General features: G+C 40.3%; 1 long non-coding RNA gene across 1 annotated transcript in view; it reads right to left on the bottom strand.

Annotated features, from left to right (window-relative positions):
- Nucleotides 1-25,232, bottom strand: part of LOC103788660 (uncharacterized) — a 174,360-nt gene that overhangs the window by 91,667 nt on the left and 57,461 nt on the right. The window contains exon 2 of the long non-coding RNA XR_614639.5: nt 7,205-7,293. This is a non-coding gene — a long non-coding RNA (uncharacterized LOC103788660). The remainder of the gene's footprint in view (nt 1-7,204; nt 7,294-25,232) is intronic.

A 25,232-nucleotide genomic window follows, 5' to 3' on the forward strand; every position in this document is an offset into this window, starting at 1 on the left:
CCATAGTCAACACTGTGGGCAGATCAGGGAGCAGTGAGGCCTGAAAGCCCAGCTTGCTCGCTCAGCAGGAAAGCTCATAGCCTAGGACAAGGTCTGAGTTTCATGCAGTCTACCTGGATCTCATCTCAGCTGTTAGTGCGGCACTGTGGAAATGAGACTGGCCTTACCAACTGAGGAGGAGCTGGGTGTGATCTCTTGCTACCAGCTAACCTTCACTTTCCTGGTGAACTATATGGAACAGGAGAGGCAGACATAACCCTCTCTGGAACATAACCCCACTGGCATGAGAACTAACACCCCATCCTCCACAGTGGCCACAGTGAGCCCAGCCCAATGGGAGTCTGTGCTCAGATCTGCCTAACCCTGATGTTATCTCTCTACCCATCCTGGTAGATGAACATAAAAGTCATATACTCTTGGGAGCTTTATAGCTCTGCCCATCACCTGAGAAACCAGAATACCTTTCTTGGCCAACTTAGGGCAAGTTTATATCCCACTGTTAATACCACAGCTGGTGCTCAAGTGCTACCTTCTGGCTGGAGGCCAACCAACTCAGGCCATTATAGCAACTAATGACAGAATAATCATGCCCCTAAAAAGGAGAAAAAAAACAGCTAATACCACTGCCTGCAACATCCTTGCTCACCAGAGGTCCTGAGTCTGTCCCTGTGACAACTTCACTGCTAGCATAACCAGCATTTAAGAAGCAAGCACTGTAAACATATCTACAATCAAGGATTCTTACAGAATCTACCTCAATCCCTTACTACCACCACTAGAACAGGTGCTGGTATTTATGATTGGGAGACCTGAAGATGAATCAGATAACATCACAGGACTTTTTGCAATCATTCCCTAGTTCCAGCCTGGAGCCTCATAGTCCCACTGGATGGCTATACCCAGAAAAGCTGTAACCATCACTGCAGTCTGGCTCTCAGGAAGCCCCATCCATAGGGGAAGGGTGAGAGCACCACCTCAAGGGATTACCCTGTGGGACAAGAGAATCTGAATAGCAGGCCCCAAGTTCCAAATCTTTCCACTGGTAGGTAGTTTTTCACAGCAGAGACATAATTGTAGTGGTGGATGCAGTAGGGAAACTCTGCACCTATACTCCAACAGGCAGGCAGCCTCTGTGATCATGAAGGGCCTTGGAGAAGGGGTCCTTTTTCTCCTCTGGCACTCCACTGCAGACATAGGCCACCTCCACGGGAATCCAGTGTGGAGGCACCTATAAACAAAGATCCTCTCAGACCATAGTGGAATGAAACTGGAAGTTAACTCCAAAAGGAACATTCAAAACTATACAAATATATGGAAATTCAATAATCTGCTCTTGGATGATCTTTAGGTCAACAATGAAATCAAGATGGAATTTTAAAAATCCCTTGAACTGAACGATAACAGTAACACAACTTATCAAAACCTCTGGAATACAGTAAAAGTGGTGCTAAGAGGAAAGTTATTGGCATTAAATGCCTACATCAAAAGGTCTGAGAGAGTACAAACAGACAATCTATGGTCACACCTCAAGGAACTAGGAGAAACAAGAACAAACCAAACCCAAACCCAGCAGAAGAAAAGAAATAACAAGGATCAGAGCAGAAGCAAATGAAATTGGGACAAACAAAATACTATAAACAACAAATGAAACAAAAAGCTGGTTACTTTTGGGAGGCCAACCAACTCTGGCCATTACCACAAATTATGACAAAATCCATAGACCAGTAGTGAGATTAACCAAGAAAAGAGAAGTTCCATATAATCTTGATTGGAAATGAAATTGGAGATATTACAATTACAACTGATACCACAGAAACACAAAAATCACTCAAGGTGATATGGTTTGGCTGTGTCCCCACCCAAATCTCATCTTGAATTATATTTCCCAGATTCCCCAGGTGTTGTGGGAGGGACTTGGTGGGAGGTAAATGAATCATGGAGGAAGTTACCTCCATGCTGTTCTCATGATAGTGAGTAAGTTCTCATGAGATCTGGTGGCTTTATAAGGAGCTTCCCCTGACCTTCGCTCTGCATTTCTCCTTGCTGCTGCCATGTGAAGGAGGATGTGTTTATTTCTCCTTCTACCATGATTGTAAGTTTCCTGAGGCCTACCCAACCATGCTTAACTGGGAGTCAATTAAACCTCTTTTCTTTATAAATTACCCAGTCTTGGGTATGTCTTTATTAGCACGTAAGAACAGACTAATACACAAGGCTATTATGAACACCTTCATGTACACAAACTAGGAAATCTAGAGAACATCGATAAATTCCTGGAAATATGCCCTTCAATCAAGAAGACATAGAAACTCTGAACAGAACAATAACAAGTAGCAAGATTCAAACAGTAATTTTAAAAATTGCCAACAAAAAAAGTTCAGGGCCAGATGGATTAACAGCTGAATTCTATCAGACATTCAAAGGACATACCAGGAAAGGCATACTTCATCCAGAAAAGGTATAGTCGAACTGACACTACAGATTCCATTCTGGATCTGAGGTTCTAAAAACAGGGAATGCTGAGGGCAGAAGATCAGTGTCCCAACTCCAGCAGAGTTAATTCAACTTTTCTCTACCTTTTTGTTCTATTTATGTTCTCAACCTGAGTAGATTAGATAATGCCCATCCATATTGAGAAAGACCATCTGCTCTTCAGCTCACTGATTTAAATGCTAATATCTTTCAGAAACATTCTCACAAACACACCCAGAAATGATGTTTCACCAGCTATCTGGACATCTTGTGATCCAGTTAAGTTGACACATAAAATTAACTCTCACAGATGCCAAGACAGTCCAATTTCTTGAACATTCGATTATGGATCAAAGTTGGAGAGTTGACATAATTCTAGACAAAATAGGAAAAATTACTATAATCATGGCTAAATGGTAGCAAATTGCTTTTGGTATATTTTATTTGTTGAGCTAGAGAGAACACTTTTGCTATGTTCAAACCAGATACCAGGGGTGATGTTGATTTATACCAGCAGAAACATCTGAACCAATAGCTGCAATTGGATTTGCCTACTTTAATTCTATCTTTCTAATACTTATTCGTTTCATTTATTTGCCTGGCCCGCTGGGCTGAGATGTCCACTGCAATCTTGAACAGCAGAGGCGAGAGTGAATATCCTTGCTTTGTTTCTAATCTTAGAGAAAAAAATGTTTAGCCTTTTTCTTTTGGTACAACATGAGTCTGCAGTAGGATTTGTATACATAAAGTCAGAAGTTTAAGAAAATTTTCTTCTATTTCCAGTTTGCTAGTTTTCTTTAAAATAGGAGTCAAATTTTATCAAATTATTTTTCTGCATCTGTTGATATAATTATATAATTTTCTCCTTTTATTCCCAGTAAGGTGGTAAGTTACCCTCAGTGATTTGTTTTCTAAAGCAAACTCAACCTTGTGTACCTGGAATATATCTTCTGAGGTTGTGATGTATTATTCTTTTACAATTTGCTGAGTTTGATATGTTAATACATTGCTAAATATTTTTGCCTCTAGATTCATGAGGGATCTTTGCTGTAATTCTCATTTCTTATAATGTCCTTGAATAACAGCACTTTGTAAATATTTTTTGAATTACTGAATTCAGTAGAAAATATAGAACACAAAAATATGATATACTATTATAACTAAAATACACACAGGACACACATTCATTTGGAGCGAGGACTCAGACAGACTTCCCCACTTTCGGCGGTACCCTGCTACAGTCCATTCCCCTTAATGTGGACAACATAATCTTCTTAAGTGTAAATGTTGTGTCATAAATTCCTTCTTAAAAAAATCTATCCATGGCTTCTTATAACTTTTAGAACAAGGTTTAAACTCCTTAGCATTCTAAAATTCCCCATCTTTTGTATCTTCTAAGTACCAGCAGAGAAAACGAACATTTAGCAATGTGCTTTTGTTGTTTCTGGGCTTCGGCAACTTGCCACCCTCTGTCAGGAACCCTTTATCTCTCCTCTTATTTATGTCTTCTCATTTTCCTCTAACCATTGCACGCGCGCGCCCACACACACACACACACACACTGTCATTTGCCTGGCTAATTCCAAAACATTCTTGTGGTCTCCTCTTAGACATAATTTTCATCATTTCCACTAGGAAAGATCTTTATCAATTAGATATTCTTCATCATGCACACTAGTTGGTGTGAAAGAAGATAAAGCAGGCTTTGTCAGTTTTTGTCTGGATTCAAATCTCAGCCCTGTCACTTATTATCTAGGGACATTGCACAAGTTATTCAACCTCAGGGCCTCATATACCTCAAAATGTACCTAAGATGGTTTATTATGGGGAATAAACGAAAAGGATATATACTGTATATGTGTATTTATCTGGCACAGTGCATAGGATACAGTAAATTATCAATAAATGGACATTATTGTTATTTTGCTGTGTTATTTTTACTATCACAGAACTTAGCACCATATATTATAGTTCACATATTTTTCCAATTCTTTTATGAGATAGTAAGTTATTTAATGCTTTATTCACTGTTGTGAATTTTAGTTTTTACCATAGTACTGGAAATATAATAGGTGTTCACTAAATGTAAACTGTTGCTATTATTATAAACCTCAGAGCTAGATTTTTTGTAGGTGGGGTGGTCTTGAGAGTTGACCAGAAAAGGAAGTTTTGTTTGAGGGGTAAGTGAAATTGCTTGGCACTTGAAGGACAGAGGAGTAGCACATGGGATCCTGCAGGTGACAGAACGCGTATGAGCTGATCATATTGATATTCAGGGACTGGCATTAACTATAGCATTAAGCACCGTGGCTTTGGGAGCCTAGTTAAAATAGGAAAGTGTTTTCAAGTGAGCCATAAGGGCTTGTTCAATGAGAAATTCTAGAATAAAATTCAAAGATATGGAGACTTCTTTTCCCCAGGAACTACCCAGGACCCTTGGACAGCTATAGGAAAGAGAGGGGTCACATAAAAAAAAAAAAATGACAGCAATTGGATATCCTATGAGTTGTGCAGGGCTGAGCTAGATTTTGAAAAATAAAGACATCAGCATAAATTATTGCCAATATCACACATTAGTGGGGTGGACAATTCACATAGGTGTATTCTGTGAGTGGGCGCCAGGAGGTAGAGAGTGAGTTGAAAGAGGAGGATGTAAATACAGGATGCTGAGGGGCAGTCTCCATGCTATAGCCTGCTGATGACTAGTTCTTGACCTAAGCTAAGTCGGGTAGGAAACATTTGGATCAACACAAGAACCTGCTGTTCTCCTTTGGTCACCCCATTCTCTGGCTTCTTCATCTGTGGTTCTGTGGGATGAGGGAGCTGTGGGGCAGGGCGGGGGGGGGGGCGGATAAGGAGTTCTATGGCTGCCATTCTTTTACCTTGAACATCATGGAGAAAATTTATACTGATTTAGTGCCACTTTATATTTTTCTGGTTCTGTTTTTTACTTACTATTAATGGACTTTAAGCTCACCTCAAAGACTCCCTAGTTATTTTAGGAGAACCTAGAGAATTCACAAAGCCCTCTGAGCTTCTCTCAACTGTCCACATCGCTACTAGTGCCTGCCAATGATTTGCTCCAACTGTTGCCCTGATCAAAACCTCGAGGCGGCTTGCTCACCCTGGAGGTAATGGCCTCTACTAGCAGATGAAGCTGGTCCTAGCATGGACATTAGCACCTTTGGTGTGAGCACTGGCACTGTCAACGACCACAAATTTGGGAAGATAAACACAAAGCTGTGCCATAACAATTTTGTTAAAGCAAAGAGGACCCTTTCCCTTATTTTTGTAACATGTTTTGCTTCTTTGATTCTAGAGCATCTTTGTGGTCTTAATGGACTCAGCAGCTTTCATAATTTTACATCTAAAAATCATTAGTTGATTGCCTTTTGAGGAAAGCACACACCAATGGTGAAAACAGATCTTGGGGGATCTAGGAGGTGCACCCACAATGTTGCAACAATCATATCATCTCAGTGTTGTGCCATGTCCTCGACACAACACTGACTTCACCTATTTTCTCATTTAACTTTTACAACTACCCTAATTTTGCAAATAAGGAAAGTCAAGATTACATAAATGAGGAAACCTGCCAAAGCTGACTAGAGCCCAGTATTTTCTGAGATTCTAAGGGTGCCAGTGGTAAAAATGCAGCCTGAGAGGCTGGAATAGAGGCAGTTACAGTAGGTGTCCAAAAGGCCTGGGACATGTGGGTCCCTTTTTGTCTGGCTACCTGCATTAAATAATTCCTATTAAGAGTGAGGAAACACAAACAAACAGATGAAAGGTCCTCCTTTTGACCTTTGTGCAGTCCTGTATGTCTAGACCTTGCCTGTGGATGTCTAACTGTGAGCAATGCTGTGAGTGTAATTAGCTTGGAGGGTCAGGGAGGAGATGAACTGTAAGAAACTAAGCAGTCCTGATGGCCAGCAGCTGCAGATATTTGCCCAGATCATCCCACACAACCTCTTGTCATTAGAGAAAGGAGATTTTGGAATCAGAGTTTTCATATTATCAGGGATGGGGCAGTTTAAACACTTTCAAAAGTATTTTAACAAAAAGAGCTCAATGGATGAAGAAATAAAAATGTAATGAGAAAGAAAATACTTCTATACATAGGGTTTTGTTCTGAAAATTGACAGGAAGGGATTCCATAGCAATTGCAGCCCACCCAGGGATGCCATTTAATCAGACATTTAGTGGGCAATTGGGAGCTGAGACCTAAGGGTCATGATAGGATTAATACTTTTTCTCTGAGAGCCAAGCAACACACCTCCTGCACCCCCACCTCCCTGAAATGCACGAGGTTGTGCCACAGAGGCCAATAGACAATTGAGCAACTGTCTGGTGGTCTAGTTTGTAACTGGAGCCTTTAAGACCATGGCTTGTTGACCCTTGAAATTCTACCCACTGACCTGGCATGATGAGCTATTATATTTGTCTCTTGGAGTTTGAGTACCTCTTTCTCTAATAGTGGAATGACTCAATATGCAGGAGCATGTTTGGGGGACACTTTTTCATTTGATTATCTCTCACATATCTCACTGGTCCCCAGTTTTTCTTCTAGTGGAGTTGGGGGCTTTAATCCAGGACTAATTGTGAGGTTGTTTTTCAGAGTGTATCATGGTCACTCTGGGATTCTGATTTGCTTTGAGAAGAAAACCCAGTTTATGGCAATTTAGTTACAGAGCTTCCCAAACTCATCGTAATTCTCCCAGTTGGATCTCACCTGTATTTGTGGTCAGGGCCATTTCTCTGTCCATCCTCAGGACACCACTGCTCTGCATGGGAAGGAGCAGAATCTCACAGGAGCTCTTTCTGTGTGTGAAAGCCAGGAGGTTAACAAAACACCTCGCTTCTTGAAGGTAATTATAGACTTGTGATTCTACAAAATCCAGCATGCATCAGAATCACCTGTTGGGCTTGTTTAAACACAAGCTTCTGGGTCCAGCCTCAGAGAAACTGGAATGGACTCCAAGAAATTGCATTTCTAGCAAGTTTCCGTATAATACTGATGTTGCTGGTTTAAGGACCGTACTTAGAGAATTACTAAATGGAGAAAAGTTTAGACATGAGTGGCAGAATGTAATGCAGTATGCTGAAAGTTCCATATTGATGACACAGATTACAGGACAAGGATAATTGTTGGTCAAGCATTTGGTAGATCAGGTGAGGAAAACAAAAATGGGAAATTTTGATGATTCTAGCTTTACTGCCTGTATTCCTAATTTCTGGAGAATTAGGAATATGGAGAATTCCAATATTAAACATCTGAGAACTAAAAGCATGATAATTATCCGATTAGCTTAGGCATGAAATCCAGGCAATTTCACTTCTAAACATCTCTCCAATCTTCCTTCCTTCCTTCCTTCCCTCCTTCCCGCCTTCCTTCCTTCTCTCCTTCCTTCTTTCCTTCCTTCCTTCCTTCCCTCCTTCCCTCCCTCCCTCCCTCCCTCCCTCCTTCCTTCCTTCCTTCCTTCCTTCCTTCCTTCCTTCCTTCCTTCCTTCCTTCCTTCCTTCCTTTTCTTTCCTTTCCTTCATTCATTCTCCTTCCTCGCTTTCTCCTCTCTCTCTCTCGCTCGCTCTTTTTTTTGGGGGGATAAGGTCTCCCTCCTCTGTGTCTTACGATAGAGTACAATGAAGCTATAATGGCTGGCTCACTGCAGCCTTGAACTCCTAGGCTCAAGAAATCTGTCTGCCTCAGACTCCTAAATTGCTGGAATTACAGGCGTGACCACTGTGCCCGGCCTCTATCTAATTTTCTTCATCTTACTGAGACTTCCTAGCTCACTCTCTAATCACCTTCTGCTGTCTCTATTCTCAATGAACTCTCCACACAGCTGTGGAAGCCATTATCCTAAATACAAACTTGATCATCTATTTATATTACCTTTAAATTAATTAATAATGAACGTTATTACCAAACTAAGTTTAAAAGCTTACTTCTCTTACTGTCCTGTACATCCCTCATTCTCAGCAAACTTCTTGCTTGTATGTTGCACTTTCCAACTAGAGTATCTAAAAGCAGAGATGACGTCTCTTGTTCTTTATATTGTTAGCATATGGACAGGAATCATAATCAAAGTTATAATAATATATCAAGAATTTTATCTCATTTTTCAACTTTAAACTACTTGCAAATTAGACATTATCAACCCCTTTATTTTTCAGACAAGGAAATGAAGGCTTTGCAAGGTTAAGAAACTTAGGATGCCATAGCTAATGAGGGACCACATTGAGATTTAAGCCCAGGTCTGTGAGACACAAGGTAGTATCATCCCATATGCTTTTTTTCTTTTCTTTTGTTGACACATTGTCTTGCTTTGTTGCCCAGGCTGGAGTGCAGTGGCACAATCTTGGCTCACTGAAACCTCTGCCTCCCGGGTTCAAGCTATTCTTCATGCCTCAGCCTCCTGAGTAGCTGGGATTACAGATACTTGCCCTGATGCTGGGCTAATTTTTGTATTTTTAGTAGAGATAGGGTTTTGCAATGTTGGCCATGCTGGTCTCAAGCTCCTGACCTCAGGTGATCCACCCACTTTGACCTCCCAAACTGCTGGGATTACAGGCGTGAATCACCACACCCAGCGCCATATACTTTTTCTGCATGGTGGCTAGAGGAGACAAAAATCATTCTTTGTTTCCTGAACAGAACTGCTGATAATCTCTATTACTTAGATTGGCAGATAAGACTAGCTGCTTGCAGAGTTTGAAATGCTCTCTCACATATCTATGCCTTTGCTCAAGCCAATCCCTTTGCCAGAGATGCCCTCCTTACCCATTCTGTTTGCTCATTCTTCAATAATTAAGTCAGCCTCTCCGTTTCTAAAACTTTGCTATCCTGCCGCTGTGTTTCCATAGCAACTTGAATCAATCTCTGTTTTGAAACTTATCACAACTTTACTTGTCTGACACCCTTTCCCCCACCATGAGTCACTGAGCTTTTTGGGGAAACTTGTCTTAAATCGACAATGCCTGGCATAGAAGATGTGAATTAGTTAGGGTATTTTTGGCCGAAAGGAACAAAATCCCCAACTCATTATGGTTTAAAGAAAAAGAAAATTTATAGGCTCACATAACTTGAAATCTAGTTTAAAAACATTGCAGAGATTTTCTGAGGACTGGATATTTTATACACATACATATAAAATATCCAACATTTACTGTATGTGTAGCATAGAGCATGCACCAAGTAAATAGGAGCTGTCATTATCCTTGGATAATTAATTTATCCATATCTGGGATCACATATGTCAGTTTTATTTGTGAAAACTTTCAAATTCTAGACTGCCTTTTCTAGATTTCTATGTCTCTTCCTAAACCTACTCACTTGGTAGAGGCACCTAGGAATCTGGAGAATTGGGTCCAACATCCTTATTAATACACTCTGCAAAAGTTCTTTTTTTTAGTTTTCTAATTTCTTATTTTTTAAAACTTTTGTTATAGTTTCAGGGGTACATGTGCAGGTTTTTTATGTATGGGGGTTTGTTGTGCAGATTATTTTGTCACCCAGGTATTAAGCATAGTACCCAAAAGTTATTTTTTCTGATTCTTTCCCTCTTCCTTTTACTCTCAAGTAGGCACCAGTGTCTGTTGTTCTCCTCTTTGTGCCCATGAGTTCTCATAATTTAGCTCCCACTGCTAAGTGATAACTTATGGCACTTGATTTTTTGTTCCTGCATTAGTTTGCTCAGGATAATGGCCTCCAGCTCTATCCATGTTCCCACAAAAGACATGATCTTGTTCTTTTTTATGACTGTATAGTGCTCCATGGTAGGTACCACATTTTCCTTATTCAGTATGTCATTGATGGGCATTTAGGTTGATTTCCATGTCTTTGCAATTGTGAAGAGTTCTGCAAGCAATTCTTATTCAGGTCTGGTGTCCCCTCTCTTCTCATCCCATAATAGAATCATAGATTCTTACTCTATTACATCTGGGAACACTCTTTCATTTACAGGTGGGAAAATTGAGGCCCTGGATTGGCGAACTGACTCTGTAATTAGCTCCACATCATGGATTCATTTGTTGATCTTCTCTGATCCTCCATCGCCTCCAGCATCTTTCCACTACATTTTGGCTTGTTGAAATCTTCACTGTCCACTAAAATCCTTGCTACTCAAAGCATGGTTGCAGGTTGAGCCACAGGAGCATCACCTGGAGCTTGTTAGAAGTGCAGACTCTTGGACCCCGCCCATGACCCGCTGAATTAGAATCTGCGTTTTCACCAGATCCCCATGTTAACCCTGGTGGTTCCTATGGACATTACAGTTTGGAAAGCACCTTTTTAAGGTACCTCAGAGATTCCCTAAGACTTTCCAGGTTTGAATCCTCGTACTGCAACCTGCCAGCTGTAAGAGGGCCAGTTATTTAACCCCTCTCTCAGTTCCCTCACCTGCAAAGTGAGGATGATTTAGATTTAAGAGTTCTTGTGAGTAGCAAATGAAACAGGGCACCAAAAATATCTGGTCTGCAGTTAAAAGTCAAAAAATGTTGACTATTATTTTCGGTCTACCCTCAGTGAGTATAATTATGCCACTTTTGAAGATTGCACTTCAGTTTTCATGTGCTTATCTTCCGTTCCAGTCTCTGAAGTCACTGTATTTTATCTCCATGGTGATCAAATACAATACCCTTTCTAATCTGTTCAATATATATTTATTACATTTAGCAGTTGTCAATGGTTTCATTTTATTTTCTAGATGCTCGTAGACCTATGTCAGAGAACCAGATTAATTCATTGTATTTTAATAAAGTCCTGACATTGTGCAGAATCTTCAAAGGAGCATAACATATGGGCAAAGGCCCTAATTAAACACTTGTTGAAAGTAAATTAGTTAATTAGAGTTGACCGCTACTTCCCATAGAGTGTAATCAACACGAGGTCTGCAGAGAGCACTGACATCCTGTGGGGGCAGAGACAGGGCTTGTTTTCAGGCAAAATTATGTACTTTAATAAATGCTTTTATGTGCCTCATCCCGTCCAAATTAGAAAAAAAAGGTCACTAAATCCACACAGAAAAAGAACCAAAATGATAATCACCCAGAGGATTTCTCACTTGCTTGTTTCTGACATTAAGGCACCCCTCACAAAACGTGCTATCATTTTTTTTTTTTTCCTCCAAGGATGAGTAATTTTGAGAGTTAGGGATCCAAGGTTTCCTTTTATTTTATAAAGAAAGCTCCATTCTTTGCTGGACACCTTACTAGAAATAATGGAGGAAACAACTGGAATATGTAATCAATTCGTGGAATTTGCCCAACATTTAGTGGAGTAGGCTGAATTTCTGGATATCTCTTGTTGGAGGTGGAAGGGTATATTTAATTTTTTAACAGTACAATAATTTTGTTCTAAATAAAAATGCAGGATCTACTTCAGATAAAATACAAGTGAACCTAAGTCATCATTCATTCACTCTTTGCACTAAGCTCAGGCTATTTCTGAGGTTTTTGGATTTATGTTTATTTCATCTGGGTATGTAGTTTGGGTTTTGGCAAGCAGCAGCAATGGAAATACCATGAAGAAAAGAAAGTTAGTCTCAAAGCATTTTGGCCTTGACCAAACCTGTTGTTTCATGAAACTGAAGTTTTGACATTAAACTTTCTGGAGAGCAATTGCCAAATAATCCTGGTTTAGGTCATAATAGAGCAATAAATAAACAGTTTTCCTCTTCTATATGGCATGGTGGGAGTTGGCTAGGAGCAAGAAGAGCCCAGAGCTGAGATTTGGGAACCTGAGTTTTGGTTTTGTCTGCCATTTGTTGTGCTGACTTAGTCTGCCTTTAATACCAAGGGTACCCTAGATGTACATAGAGCGGGATTCTATAGGGTACACCTAATATTTGTCTTTAAAAAATTGATCACAATTTCTTTTTTCCCTCTTCATCTCCCCTTTTTCTTTTTTCCTTCTTCTCATTTCCTTCCCTCCTTCCTTTGTTCCTTCCTTCTTCCTTCTTTCCCTTTCTCCCTCCCTAGCACTTGCCTCTTTGTCTTACTTGTTGTCTTTTTTTGTTGTTCTTTTCTTCTTTTTAGGATGTTTCAGTGAGCCCATAACTCAAAGGCAAAACAATCTCTCAAATTAGAGATGATGGTGGCTAATAGTTTGTGCATGTATGTGTGAGTGTGATTTATTACGTTTTGCCTAAAATGTCCAAATTAAGATTGGTTCTAGGATGAATGATGACTGCATTCTGGATGGAAGAAACTGGCCAGGTAAGCAAGGAATGAAGAGGGGACACTTTGATAAAATAGAAGCATGGCGGTCCCCTTGCTTGACAGTCTTTGGTGGTTTTGAAGCCGTTTACACATTTCCTGTTTGTCAGATCAGCTACATGGAGTTTAGTTTGAGTTGCTGTTCACTTAACCCAGCCACAGAGACTCCCTGTTTGAAACCACAAACGCTGTTGGTACTGAGAAGGCCATCCATGGCTTCTGAAACCCAGCTATTTCATTGGCACCTTTTCAGCTCCATGTTCTTCCATTAGGAACTGGTTCTTCAATTAGGGGTGAAAAATGCAAATGCAAATATGCCTCTCAAAAAAAACTGAAACATAGAGAAACTTCTGTAAAGAAAGCTCAGTGTGTGCCTTGTGTTTTTCATCCACTTTCTTGTCCCTTCAAATACCTAAACTGACCCTGTCAATTCAGATAAGAGCAAATACACTTTAATGGAAGAAGGAAATCTCCTCTTTTTATGAGGGGTAGAAAGAAGACTAAAATATCATAGATTTTTCCCTCTGAGTAACTGTCCAGTGTTTGTGTTATAAAAGTGTATTTCACTCAGTTTAAATTTTATGGATGTCTAGGACAACTTAGGTTGGAAAATACTGTTTGTTATTTTATAGATCTCTTTTGCTTCTCCTCTTGCACACCATTCTTGGCCTCTGATAGACTGACTCAGGGCTTTGTTGAACTTTGGGAGAGATTGGTTGGTGAGGAACAAGGGTACTCATGACCTCCAGTAGCATCTGCCAGGTTCCAGAGAAACTTGTTTTATGAAGATGTAAAAGAAGTATTTCCTTCAGGGCTGAGTTCTCCCAACTCACTGTTGGATGCTAGTTATAAGGTTAATATGTAAGAGATTGTAGGAAGTTTTGAATAATGTTTAGGCACACAGACTTTACAAACCCAGTCTCCAGGAACACCCTTATCCCCAGGGAAAACGAGGTGTATCCACTGGGATGAGCATAGTTTCCTCTAGAATTGCTAGTTGTGTGCTTGGTTTTGTAAGTCATAGCCCCAATATATTGCACCAGTGGCTCATACAGCATTTGTTAACCTTGGTTTCACGTCAGAGATTCTTTTTTTCTTCTTGCCTTAAAGTTTATCAACACACTATTATGTGATCTTTCTGCCAGACATATTAATATTATATATATTTGTTGGCTAACTGATAGAAACTTTCTTTACTGCTTGTGTGTTTATTATACAATTTCACTCCTACTTAATGGAATAATTAGATTTGATTAAAAAAAGTATTACTATCTGAATTTCAGATCTTCTGAGACTAGACTATTAATAACTTTATTAGAGTGTGAGCTTCCCCAGGGGGAAAAAAGGCTTATATGTCTTGAAATATTAATTAGTGCCTGGTATATAGCAGTGATCAATGATTGCTTATTGGGTTCAGGTGAGGTGGCTCACACCTGTAATCCCAGCACTTTGGGAGGCCTAGGTGGGTGGATCGTCTGAGCTCAGGAATTCAAGACCAGCCTGGATAAGATGGTGAAATCCTGTCTCTACTAGAAATACAATAAATTAGCTGGGCACAGTGGTGGGGCACCTATAATCCCAGCTACTCAGGAGGCTGAGGCAGGAGAATCGCTTGAAATCAGGAGGCAGAGGTTGCAGTCAGCTGAGATCGTGCCACTGCACTCCAGCCTGGGTAACAGAGCAAGATCTGGTCTCCACAAAAAGAAAAAAATTGTTACTGGTCTTAGTTTCAGTGAACTAGGCTAACATTTCTATTTTAACTACTACATAAGGCATCATGACATTTTTGTGAACATGTCATTTTGTCATTATGAAACAAAAGTAATAAATACAATCTATTTAAGCTATTTGTAAATTTCAGCATATCTAAATATTGTTTAAAATTTTTTAAAGCATATTCCCTGGCTTCTTACTCTCAGATTCAATAGTACTGAGTGGGGCCCGGGAACCTATATCTTTAAAAGCACAAGAGGTATTTGACTGAGGTGGTTAGCACACTAAAATTGGAGAAACTCTAATCTACAGTGTACTCGGGAATGTTTCTGTGCATTACTGAGATTTTTAAAAAGCCTTGGTCTATACCAGTCCTCAATTACATAGAAATTTTAAAATACCTATTAAGTGTACACTCTGAGCATAATGAACAGTAATATTTTCATAGAAAATCACCACGAGCAGTAATTACTGAGTATGTTTTTAGATGGGTTCTTGTGTGTGTGCATAAGACTCATCTAGTCTGTCCTATTAATGTAGCAAACATTTGTTAAGTTTTTATGAGTTGCCAGATGCTTTTAATGAGCTTTACATGAATTAACTTATTTGAAGCTCCAGACAACTGTATACGAATAAGTAGTATTATTAATCACACATAACAGTTAAGAAAACTAAGGCATGAAGAAGTTAAGTAATTTCCTTAAAGTCATAAACTTTGTAAGTTGTTAACAGCTCAAAAATAGTTGATTTTGGATTAAGGCAAGGCTTACATAAAAAAGTAGGTACAAAGTGCTCTTCAAACTAAATTAGGGAGATCAAAGTGAAACTAAGTTTGTGAGTATCTGAGTTTAATAGTAGGTAAACTTTCTACAATTAATTTTGTAAATAGTATACCAATATATTATTTTACACTGTAGTTTCTAGAATAATTTTGAGTCTGTTTTTTTTTTAAAGTAATCAAGGCAAAACCAGGGGCAATATTTGTTTCAGATTTTCTGACATCATTATAGAGGGAATATTAATTCAGATTATCCCAAATCTCTGATGTGACTCCAGAAACCACAGGTAGAACAAAAGTTACTGCAGCAGGAGCTGTGGCTCAGGGGACCCAGGGAACAGAGTCACAATGGACAACTATCTGAGCCTTCTCCCCCTGGAAACACCCTGTTAGACATGGAAACCTTCCATGCAATACTGTCATTGCTTTTTTTTCTTTTCAAATTCCTCAGCAAGCATTGACTGAGGACCTATGCAATACCAGAAACTGCTAGCTTTTAAATGATATATAATCTTATTCCATCCTTACAACCATGCCCTGTGGTATGCTATTTGTTATTGTTATCACTGTGGGACATTTTATGTATGTGAAAACTGAGGCTTTGTGCAATTAAGTAAATTGCTAACAAGTGGCAGACTCAAGATTTGAGCCCAAATGATTCTGAGTTTAAGATTTCAGCCCATCTATAACCATCCTAAGAAATGGTTTTTGGTTTTGTAATGACAGCCGCAAGTTGGAGTCCTTTGTGGATTTCATAAAGCAGAACTTAAAGACCTTACAAAAGCTTTAAAATGAGTATGTTCCCCTCTACTCTTTCAGCCAGTATTCATATTGACTAAAACAATGAGTGTGGGGGTGGCTGTGCTGGTAACAGGCATGTTCATTTATGTGACAGCCTGAACAGCACTATATACCAGGCACAGTATTAGGTCCCGTGGTGCTAGAAATAGAACAAGGTAGCCATGGAGGTTACACTCCAGAAAGAACCATACATCAAGCAAATAACGTTGTAATAATCACTATGTAGAAGAATAGGGTTTAAAAAAAATCTAACATAACACAGAGAGCCAAACTGGCCTAGACAGTTGTATTTAAGGTGAGACTGAATGAGAAATGTGAGGTAGCCAGGCTAAATGATAAATAAGCAGAATTTTTCCAAGAATATTTTCTTCCCCATAATCTCCTGCTTTAGTAGGTTACACAGTTTTGCTTATGATGTGATCAGATTTATCTCACTCCTTATTGTGTGTCTCTGACCTTCTCAATCAGCTCAGAGTGACTTCTGCACAGGGGAGGTCTAGAAACCAATATTTTGAATACGAACTAAATCAAGGAAGCCTTGGAAAGTTTAAATGCTTTTTCCCCAAACATTGGCAAGCACATCAAATGTACCACATCTACCTTTAAGAAAAATTCAACATTTCGCTTACTTTTTATGATGTTTTTGAAGTCTATAAATCTCCATTGTACATTTTCCACAGAGTCCACTTCAAGCCCATTGATATTAAGGAAAGTACATGAAGCACTCTGGCCCCACTAACTGGGGAAATCAGAATGTGACGGAAGAGTGGCCAAGACTCAGAGTTTCCATTCTCTTCCAAGGGAAACCAAATGAGAAAAATAATACATCATAAAAGCCTGAGTTCTGATTACAATTTTGGAAATAGGGATGAAATAAGATATTTCATTTAAAAAATACTGTGCCTTGAATTCCAAGCTCAATCTAAAAGGTTATGCAGAGTGCACCCTATCACCCTTCAATTTCAGCTCCTCTAGGGTTCCTCCTGGGGTTCACCACTTGCCCATGTGGACATTTAGAGAAACTGAGTCAGGTACCTTTGTACAGATCATGGGTTAGGTTCATTAGTCATCTGCTTAATTTAGATGTACCTGTATCTTAAATTTTGATTTTCACAAAATTAATTTGTCTATATTCTCCCAAGGCAAATGTTTCCCCTATATCGTGGCCTCCACTGTAACTGTGATGTGACGTTGTGGATAGCAGGTTAAAGACAAGAATCTGGCTTCATCCAGTGAGAGGTCGTATCAGAAAATTCCAACCAAACTTCGAACTTTAGAATCATGTGGGCAGCTTTAAAAACACTCCATGCCCAGCTCCCAGCACCAAAGACTCTGATTCAATTAGTTTAGAGTGGCACCTTGGCAGCAGTTTTAAAAGGACTCTCAGGTGATTTAATGTGCATTCAGGTTTGCAAACCAGTTTAATGAATTTTGGCAAGTCCTCTTAACACTTCTCAGTTGCCATTTTCTCATTTATAAAATGATTCCTAAAGCATTTTTTTTTTTGAGACGGAATCTTGCTCTATCACCAGGCTGGAGTGCAGTGGCACAGTCTCGGCTCACTGCAACCTCCACCTCCTGGGTTCAAGCGATTCTTCTGCCTCAGCCTCCCTAGTAACTGGGACCACAGGCACCTGCCCCCACGCCCGGATAATTGTTTTGTATTTTTAGTAGAGACGGGGTTTCACCATGTTGGCCAGGATGGTCTCAATCTCTTGACCTCGTGATCCACCCGCCTCGGCCTCCCAAAGTGCTGGGATTACAGGCGTGAGCCACCGTGCCTGGCCAAACATCTTATTTTTTAAGATAAATGAATGATGATTATACGTGTGGTCATGGTTTGGATTTTTTGTGTCTATTCTATCTTTAATGAATACTTATTATTTGTGAATTGATGGCACTGAGCTTGAGTTAATATGCATACTATCTGACCCTCTCTCTGGTCTTTTTACTGAGATTCAGTAAATACAATGATAGCTAACATTTATGGAGTGTGTGTTTGTGCTAGACATTGTATAGTGTTACTAAAGTGACCTGCAGACCAGAGGACATAAACTGTTACAGGTAACAAGGAGATACTCACAAAAATTACAGTGACTTGGCCTTCTGTTCGTATTCATTTACCTTTTTAATTTCTAATAATTTATTTTACCACATTCTATAAAAATACCTGTACGTAGCTGTTCAGGAATTTTTAAATCCCTGAAAACTGGACTTCCATCCTAGACAAGTATGAGAGGCAGTGACATCAAAGCCCTTACAGCTGTTATCTAATTCAGTTCTCACTGGTAATTCCCATGAAGCAGTTGCCCATTTTACAAGTGAGGAGGCTGAGGATTAAAATGATTTGCTTAAGGTTGCAGCATTAGTATAATTTATAAGTCAGAAAGGTTTGAACTCAGAAAGCCCTGAATCCAGAGCCCAGAACTGTGAAAGGACTTAGAAATTACTTCCAATCAACTTGACCCTGGCATGGAGGGACCCAGTGCTAGGGAGAGCCACTTTTGCACAGAGTGACCCAAAATGTTCTCTGTGTTGGTGTTAACCCTTATGCATAGTTACAATTGTCTCCAACCTTGTGAACTTTAAAAGTGGCTCTAAGAAGTCTGAAATTTGGATTGTCTAGATATGCTTATAAAACTAAATCAGAGCTAAATGAAAAGAGACTGTTTTAAATGAAGAGAGTGGCCTTTAAGTGGCAAGTTTGAATATTTTTTCTGCTACTGAAAAGATGAAATTAGTTTTAAAAATAAAGAAATTATTTTTCTACCCACTTGGGCATCTATATGTTAAATTTTAAGCTTCCTAACGATGTATAGTTGGGTTTTTTAAATACTCTCTTTGTAGTCTGAGTAGGAAGAAATAACGTCTTGGAAAAGTTTCTAGATTCTTACCCCAAGAAAATAGACTTTTTACCCTAAGATATTTTCCTGTAGAACTCTACTTATTATCCAAAAGATGCAAGATAAAAACTACTGGATTTCTTTTTTAACTTATTTTAATATTTTTAGTTTAATATTCAATTTATTTTAACATATTTAATTTAATATTGAATATTTAATGTTTAATATTTAAAGACCATGTTCACTTTCATATACAGTAATTTATAAAAAAATTAAACAAGTTTTATCTTGCATCTTTTGGAATGCTGTTTAAAAGCAAGTACTCTTTCCTACAGCATGAAAATTTTAGATTTGGTTTAGATTTTTAGAAATGTTCCTATTATGTAGAGAGAGAGGTACTAGTAATGTCTCTACTAAAAAATACAAAACTTAGCCAGGTGTTGTGGCGCACACCCATAATCCCAGGTACTTGGAAGGCTGAGGCAAGAGAATCACTTCAACCCAGGAGGCAGAGGTTGCAATGAGCTGAGATAGTGCCACTGCATTACAGCCTGGTGACAGAGCGAGACTCCACCCCCCACCTCACCCCCACCTCCAAAAAAAGAAGAATCTTTTTATATGCCTGTCACAGAATTCAGTACTGGAAATAAAAGAAGCATAAGAAATGGTTCTTTTCTAGAGGTGAGGCAGAATCTTTTGTTTATAAAGGAAGAATTCTGAAGCATGTGGGGAGCATGTAGCAAAATTTCTCACAAATGGCACTGAGAGAAGTGAGGAGGGAGTAATTAAGGCTGCCCCCTGCAAACCACTCAGATCTTCAGTTCCCTTCTTTGTAAAGACAGGGATAATTTCATTTACTACACAGAGTTACAGCATGGGCCATGAGTAGGAAAGTGCTTTAAAAGTGTACAGCAATAATTTTATTTATATTAATCACTTTAAAATATCTTCAGGATAGAATGATACACCCTGTAAGTGTTTACAATTCACTGTGGCTGGGAGAGGCAGAAGGTTGTGCTTCCTGTGGAATGGTGCCTGTCAAATTTTGAGGTATGGCCCTTGCCATTGCCACTCCCTCTATGATGCAGTGGCATGAGTGATTTTAGTTGCCCAGTGTGGCCAAGGCATTGCACATCTCCACACCTTGTGATGCTGAGCTGTTCCACCTGTTGGGAATGCCCTTCATCCCTTTTAACTTTTGTCACAGTCTGCTCAGACTGCCAAAACAAAATGCCATAGACTAGATGGCTTAAACAACAGGAATTAATTTCTCATAGTTTTGGAGGCTGGGAAGTCCAAGATGAAGGTTCCTGTAGATTTGGTTCCTGGTGACGGCTCTCTTCCTAGGGTGCAGATGGGTGCTGTGTGCTCACATGGTGGGTGGTGGGGGAGGGGGAGGGAGAGAGAGAGAGACAGAGAGAGAGAGGGAGAGAGAGAGAGAGAAGATGAAGAGAGAAGGAAGAGAGAGAGGAGAGAGATGGAGAGAGAGGGATGAGAAGGATAGAGAGAGAGAAAAAAGGGAGAAAAGAGGGAGAAAGAAAAAGATGGAGAGAGAAAAGAGAGGGAGACAGAGATGAAAGAGACAGGAGAGAGAAAGGAGAGAGAGGGAGAGAGACAGATGAGAGAAATAAGAGAGGGGAGAGAGAGAGATGAAGAGAGAGCAAGAGAGACAGAGAGAGAGAGAGAGAGCTAGAGAGAGAGATCTAGAGAGAGAATAAGAGTGCGCTGTTGTTTTTCTTCCTCTTCTTATAAGGACACTGATCCCATCATGGGAGACTCATCTTCATGACCTCCTCTAAACCTGATCACTTTCCAAAGGTCCCCACCTTCAAATGCCATTATATTGGGAGTTAGGACTTCAATGTATGAATTTGGTAGGACACAAACATTCAGTCCATAGTCCCTTCCCAGTAGGCCTGTGAAACACACACATCCTTTAAGATTTTCAAACGTTTTACTGTCTTTAAAAACTTCCTTTATTAATACAAATAGAGCTGATTATTCTCATTTTGTCCCATCAGTGAAATAATTACATTCAATGCAATTCTTGATTCTATAAATATTTGTTGTGGTCACCTTGTACAAAATACTCTTGCCTTTTCATTTTGGTCTTCACTGCACCAAGTACCATGCTTGCATATGCATGCAAAACAGGTTAAACATTTTAAAATGAATTGCTGTAAAAAGGTGGCTCACTAGAAAGCAGCCAGAGGAGTAAAGCAGCAGCTGGTGAAGTAGGGATCCATCATCTGTTTATCAACTATGATGACCTACAAGAATGGGATTAAGAAAAAACATTCCAGGCATTTTTCTTGAAGGTCTATCGCTTTGAAAATATATCAGCAGAAATTTTCTGGGAGGTAATGTCAGAATAGTATTTGAACCAATCATGCCTTAAGGAGGAGAAAGCTAAATGTGTTTAGCCTGATTTTAAACAGAAACACAGATTGCCTTTTAGGATTTGGAGTGCTTGCTAAGAGAGTGCAGTTTTATTTCAAAATTTTAAATTTCAAAATGAGCTAGATTTGAAGGCATGTTGATTCACTGGGTGTTCAATCTACAAATACAATGGCTTGTTAAATTTGCCCAAAGTTATTTTTTTTGTGTTTCTCCACCTGCAATTTGTATTACTGAAATAAATATTACCAAGAGTTGACCTCTATTTGGTGAGTTTCCAGAATATAGCTGTTCTAACAGGACCCTGTTGGATTGTCTATAGCTCAACAATTTTTATTGGCAGTTAAAGGAAAAAATGTAATCATCTAACTACCTCCTGCCCATATCCCCTTTCACCCTTTCCAACAGTCAGCCTGCTGTAGCAGTTTGGACCTGGAAGAAGAAACTATTGCAACTTATCCAGGCCATTTGACCAAGAAGTGAGTAACATTGTGTGAGACGCAGAGTGGACAATGCCTCAGAACCTGAGATGAGAAAGATCAGGCCAAGAGGAGATTTGGCAGCAGGGAAGTTGGGCTCTTGGAACACATTAGAATTTCCATGAAACAAATTAATGTGATTTAAAGAAATTGGGAGTGTTCCTCTAATCTGGACATGAAGTGCAAATTGCAACCAGGGTTAAAGGCCGTGGATGGGACTCATTGTGGGCTCTGTAGAAATCCACACTTTTCCCAACAAAGATTGCTGTTGTTCCAGGGTTTTTGTTTGTTCAGTTACTTATATCTTGTTTGTTATGCCTCACAGCTCCAGACTTCGAAGATATACATTGGATTTCGGTATCTGATGTCCAATGAATGTGCAGAAGGGAGGGAAAAAAGGTAGATTTTATCTTTTCTAAACTTTATAACTGATGTCAGCATCAGGCTGGCCTTGGTTCCACTTGTAGCTAGTGCTAAATGACCCTGAAATGGTTCTCATCCCCCACTCTGGCTGATATAATGTATTTATTCACCGGCCTTCTAAATTCCTTCTTTCCCACAATTTGGCCCATTTGACCTGCAGACTCAGTCTGACCTCAGGCAGTGGGACCCGTTCTTCTTTGCCAGGAGGGATTAAAAGGTACCTGAGTCTGGTCCATGAGGCAGCTGGGCATTAATTGCCCCAATTGTCAGTGCGTTCCTGAGCTTGTGCCCTACTTCTGATAACTCAGCCCTTACCCCCAAATTTTCTTGATAACCAGCTAAGCTGGTACTTCCTCTGGATCTAGACCCCTATCTTTCTGCCTCTGCATCCTACAGCCAAATTATAGCATCTACTGCAAATCCTCCATTGATTCCTATTTTCTGGCACCATGCACCCTATTTTGGTCAATAGTTGACCAAGTTGTCCAGGGGTACCTGCTCCACTTGCTTACACCTCTCTGGAGTTCCCACTTTCATTCTCCTGAGATCAGTCCTCAAGCTTGCCTTCTCCCTGATGGCTAAGACCCTCTGGGTGCCTGGCTTCAGATGGTCTTGCTTCTTAGCCCCTGAAAACTCTTCCTGACACTTTAGAAAAGGGAAGAAGAAGAAAAGGTCTCTGCATTTTCACCCCCTGAGTAGCTCATGGATCTGCAGCGAGGTGTTGATAAAAGACTGACTTGCAAGACTGACTCAAGATGGCGTGGTGAGAACAACCCAGGATTGAAGCTCTCAGTGAACACACAAAGGGTGAGTCAGGGCCGCATTTCCAGATGGATCTTTGTTGCCCACAGAACGGGTAAATTCCCAGGTATAAAAGAGATGCGGGACGCCAGTGCAGCGGTTTTGGCTGGTGCAGCCAGCGGCCAGCACTGCAGTGCAGCGGTGCTCCACAGCGCTCTGCACAAAGCTCACGGGTCCGGGTGCCCTGTTGAACTGGCAATCTGAGACTTGAGAGGGCAGATCGGCATATCCATCTCATTGAACGGGACTTGAACAGTGAGCCAGGTCAGGAGATTCCAGGGAAATGGTGTTTGGGCCAGTGCAGTGGGACAAACAAAATGGCAATTCCAAATGCTCCAGGTGTAGAGTTTCACTGTGGGCACAGCTGAACCCAGGATGGTGCAGCTCAGTGGGGGAGGGGTGTCCACCATTACCGAGGCAATCCACCCCTACTGAGGTACACTCCCATTGCTGATGCAGCCTGCCGTTGCCGAGGCAACCCACCACAACAGAGAGACTCCACCGCAGGGCGTAGCCCGTGGCAGCAGGGTGGAGACCGCAGCAGCAGGGCAGAGCCTGCAGCAACAGGGCGGACCTCACACCAGCAGGGCGGAGCCTCGGCAGGCAAATAGTGAGTAGACTGCCTCCTAGCTGGGCAGGACAGCACAATGGACACACATAAAGAAAGCCCCAACCACCCCGAGACAGAGTATCTGAGAAAAAAAGGGGTTTTTTAAATGAGTTCTGCTGCAGCAGAATTAAACGTAGCAGACTAACAGCCCTGAAGGAAGAACAGAGCTCACAGCTCAGCACTTGAGCTCCTATAAATTACAGACTGTCTCCTCAAGCAGCTCCCAGACCCCTCTATATCCAGAAGACTGACATTTGGCAGGCATTATTCTGGGACAAAGATAGCAGAAAAAAAAATGGTAGCATCCCTCACTGCTCCGCAGCTGCTATAGGTGCACCCCAGACTAGCAGGGCCTAGAGTGGACCTCAGCAGTCATACAGTGGAGGGGCTAGACTGGTAGAAGGAAAACCAAGTAACAGAAATACTTCATCATCAACAATCTGGGCATCCACTCAGAGACCCAATCGAAAAGCAAGCAACTACTCAGATGACAGGTGGATAAATCCACAAAGATGGGAAGAAACCAGCGCAAAAAGGAGGAAAACACCCGAAACCAAAACACGTCGCCTCCTACAAAGGACCAAAACTCCTCACCAGCAAGGGAACAAATCTGGACAGAGAATGACTGTGATGAAATGATGGAATTAGACTTCAGAAGGTGGATAATGAGAAACTTTTTTGAGCTAAAAGAACATGTTTTAAATCAATGCAAAGAAACTAAGAGCCTTGAAAAAAGATTTGAAAAAAGATTCAAAAAAATGATAACAAGAATGGATAACTTAGAGAGGAATATGAATGAATTGAAGGAGCTGAAAAACACAATACGAGAACTTCGTGAAGCATGCACAAGTTTCAACAGCCAAATTGAACAAGCAGAAGAAAGAACATCAGAAGTCAAAGATCAACTCAATGAAATAAAACGAGAAACCAATATTAGAGAAAAAAGCATAAAAAGGAATGAACAAAGTCTCCAAGAAATGTGAGACTATGTGAAGAGACCTAACCTATGTTTAATAGGCTTACCAGAATGTGATGAGGAGAATGAATCCAAGCTTGAAAATTCTCTTAAGGATATTATCCAGGAAAATTTCCCCCACCTGGCAAGACAGGTCAACACTCAAATGCAGGAAATACAGAGAACACCACAAAGATATTCTGCAAGAAGAGCAACCCCAAGGCATATAATCATCAGATTCACGAGGGTTGAAATAAAGGAGAAAATACTAAGGGCAGCCAGAGAGAAAGGTCAGGTCACCCACAAAGGGAAGCCCATCAGACTCACAGCAGATCTCTCAGCAGAAACTCTACAAGCCAGAAGAGAGTGAGGGCCAATATTCAACATCCTTAAAGAAAAGAACTTTCAACCCAGAATTTCATATCCAGCCAAACAGAGCTTCATAACTGAAGGAAAAATAAAATCCTTTGCGAACAAGCAAGTACTCAGAGATTTTGTCACCACTAGGCCTGCTTTACAAGAGTTCCTGAAAGAGGCACTACACATAGAAAGGAACAACCAGTACCAGCCATTCCAAAATCACACTAAATGCTAAAGAGCATCAACATAATGAAGAATCTACATCAACTAACAAGCAAAACAGCCAGCTAGCATCAAAATGGCAGTATCAAATTCACACATAACAATATTAACCCTAAACGTAAATGGACTAAATGCCCCAATCAAAAGACACACACTGGCAAAT

The sequence above is a fragment of the Callithrix jacchus genome, chromosome 16, assembly GCF_049354715.1.
Source record: "Callithrix jacchus isolate 240 chromosome 16, calJac240_pri, whole genome shotgun sequence".
NCBI lineage: Eukaryota > Metazoa > Chordata > Mammalia > Primates > Cebidae > Callithrix > Callithrix jacchus.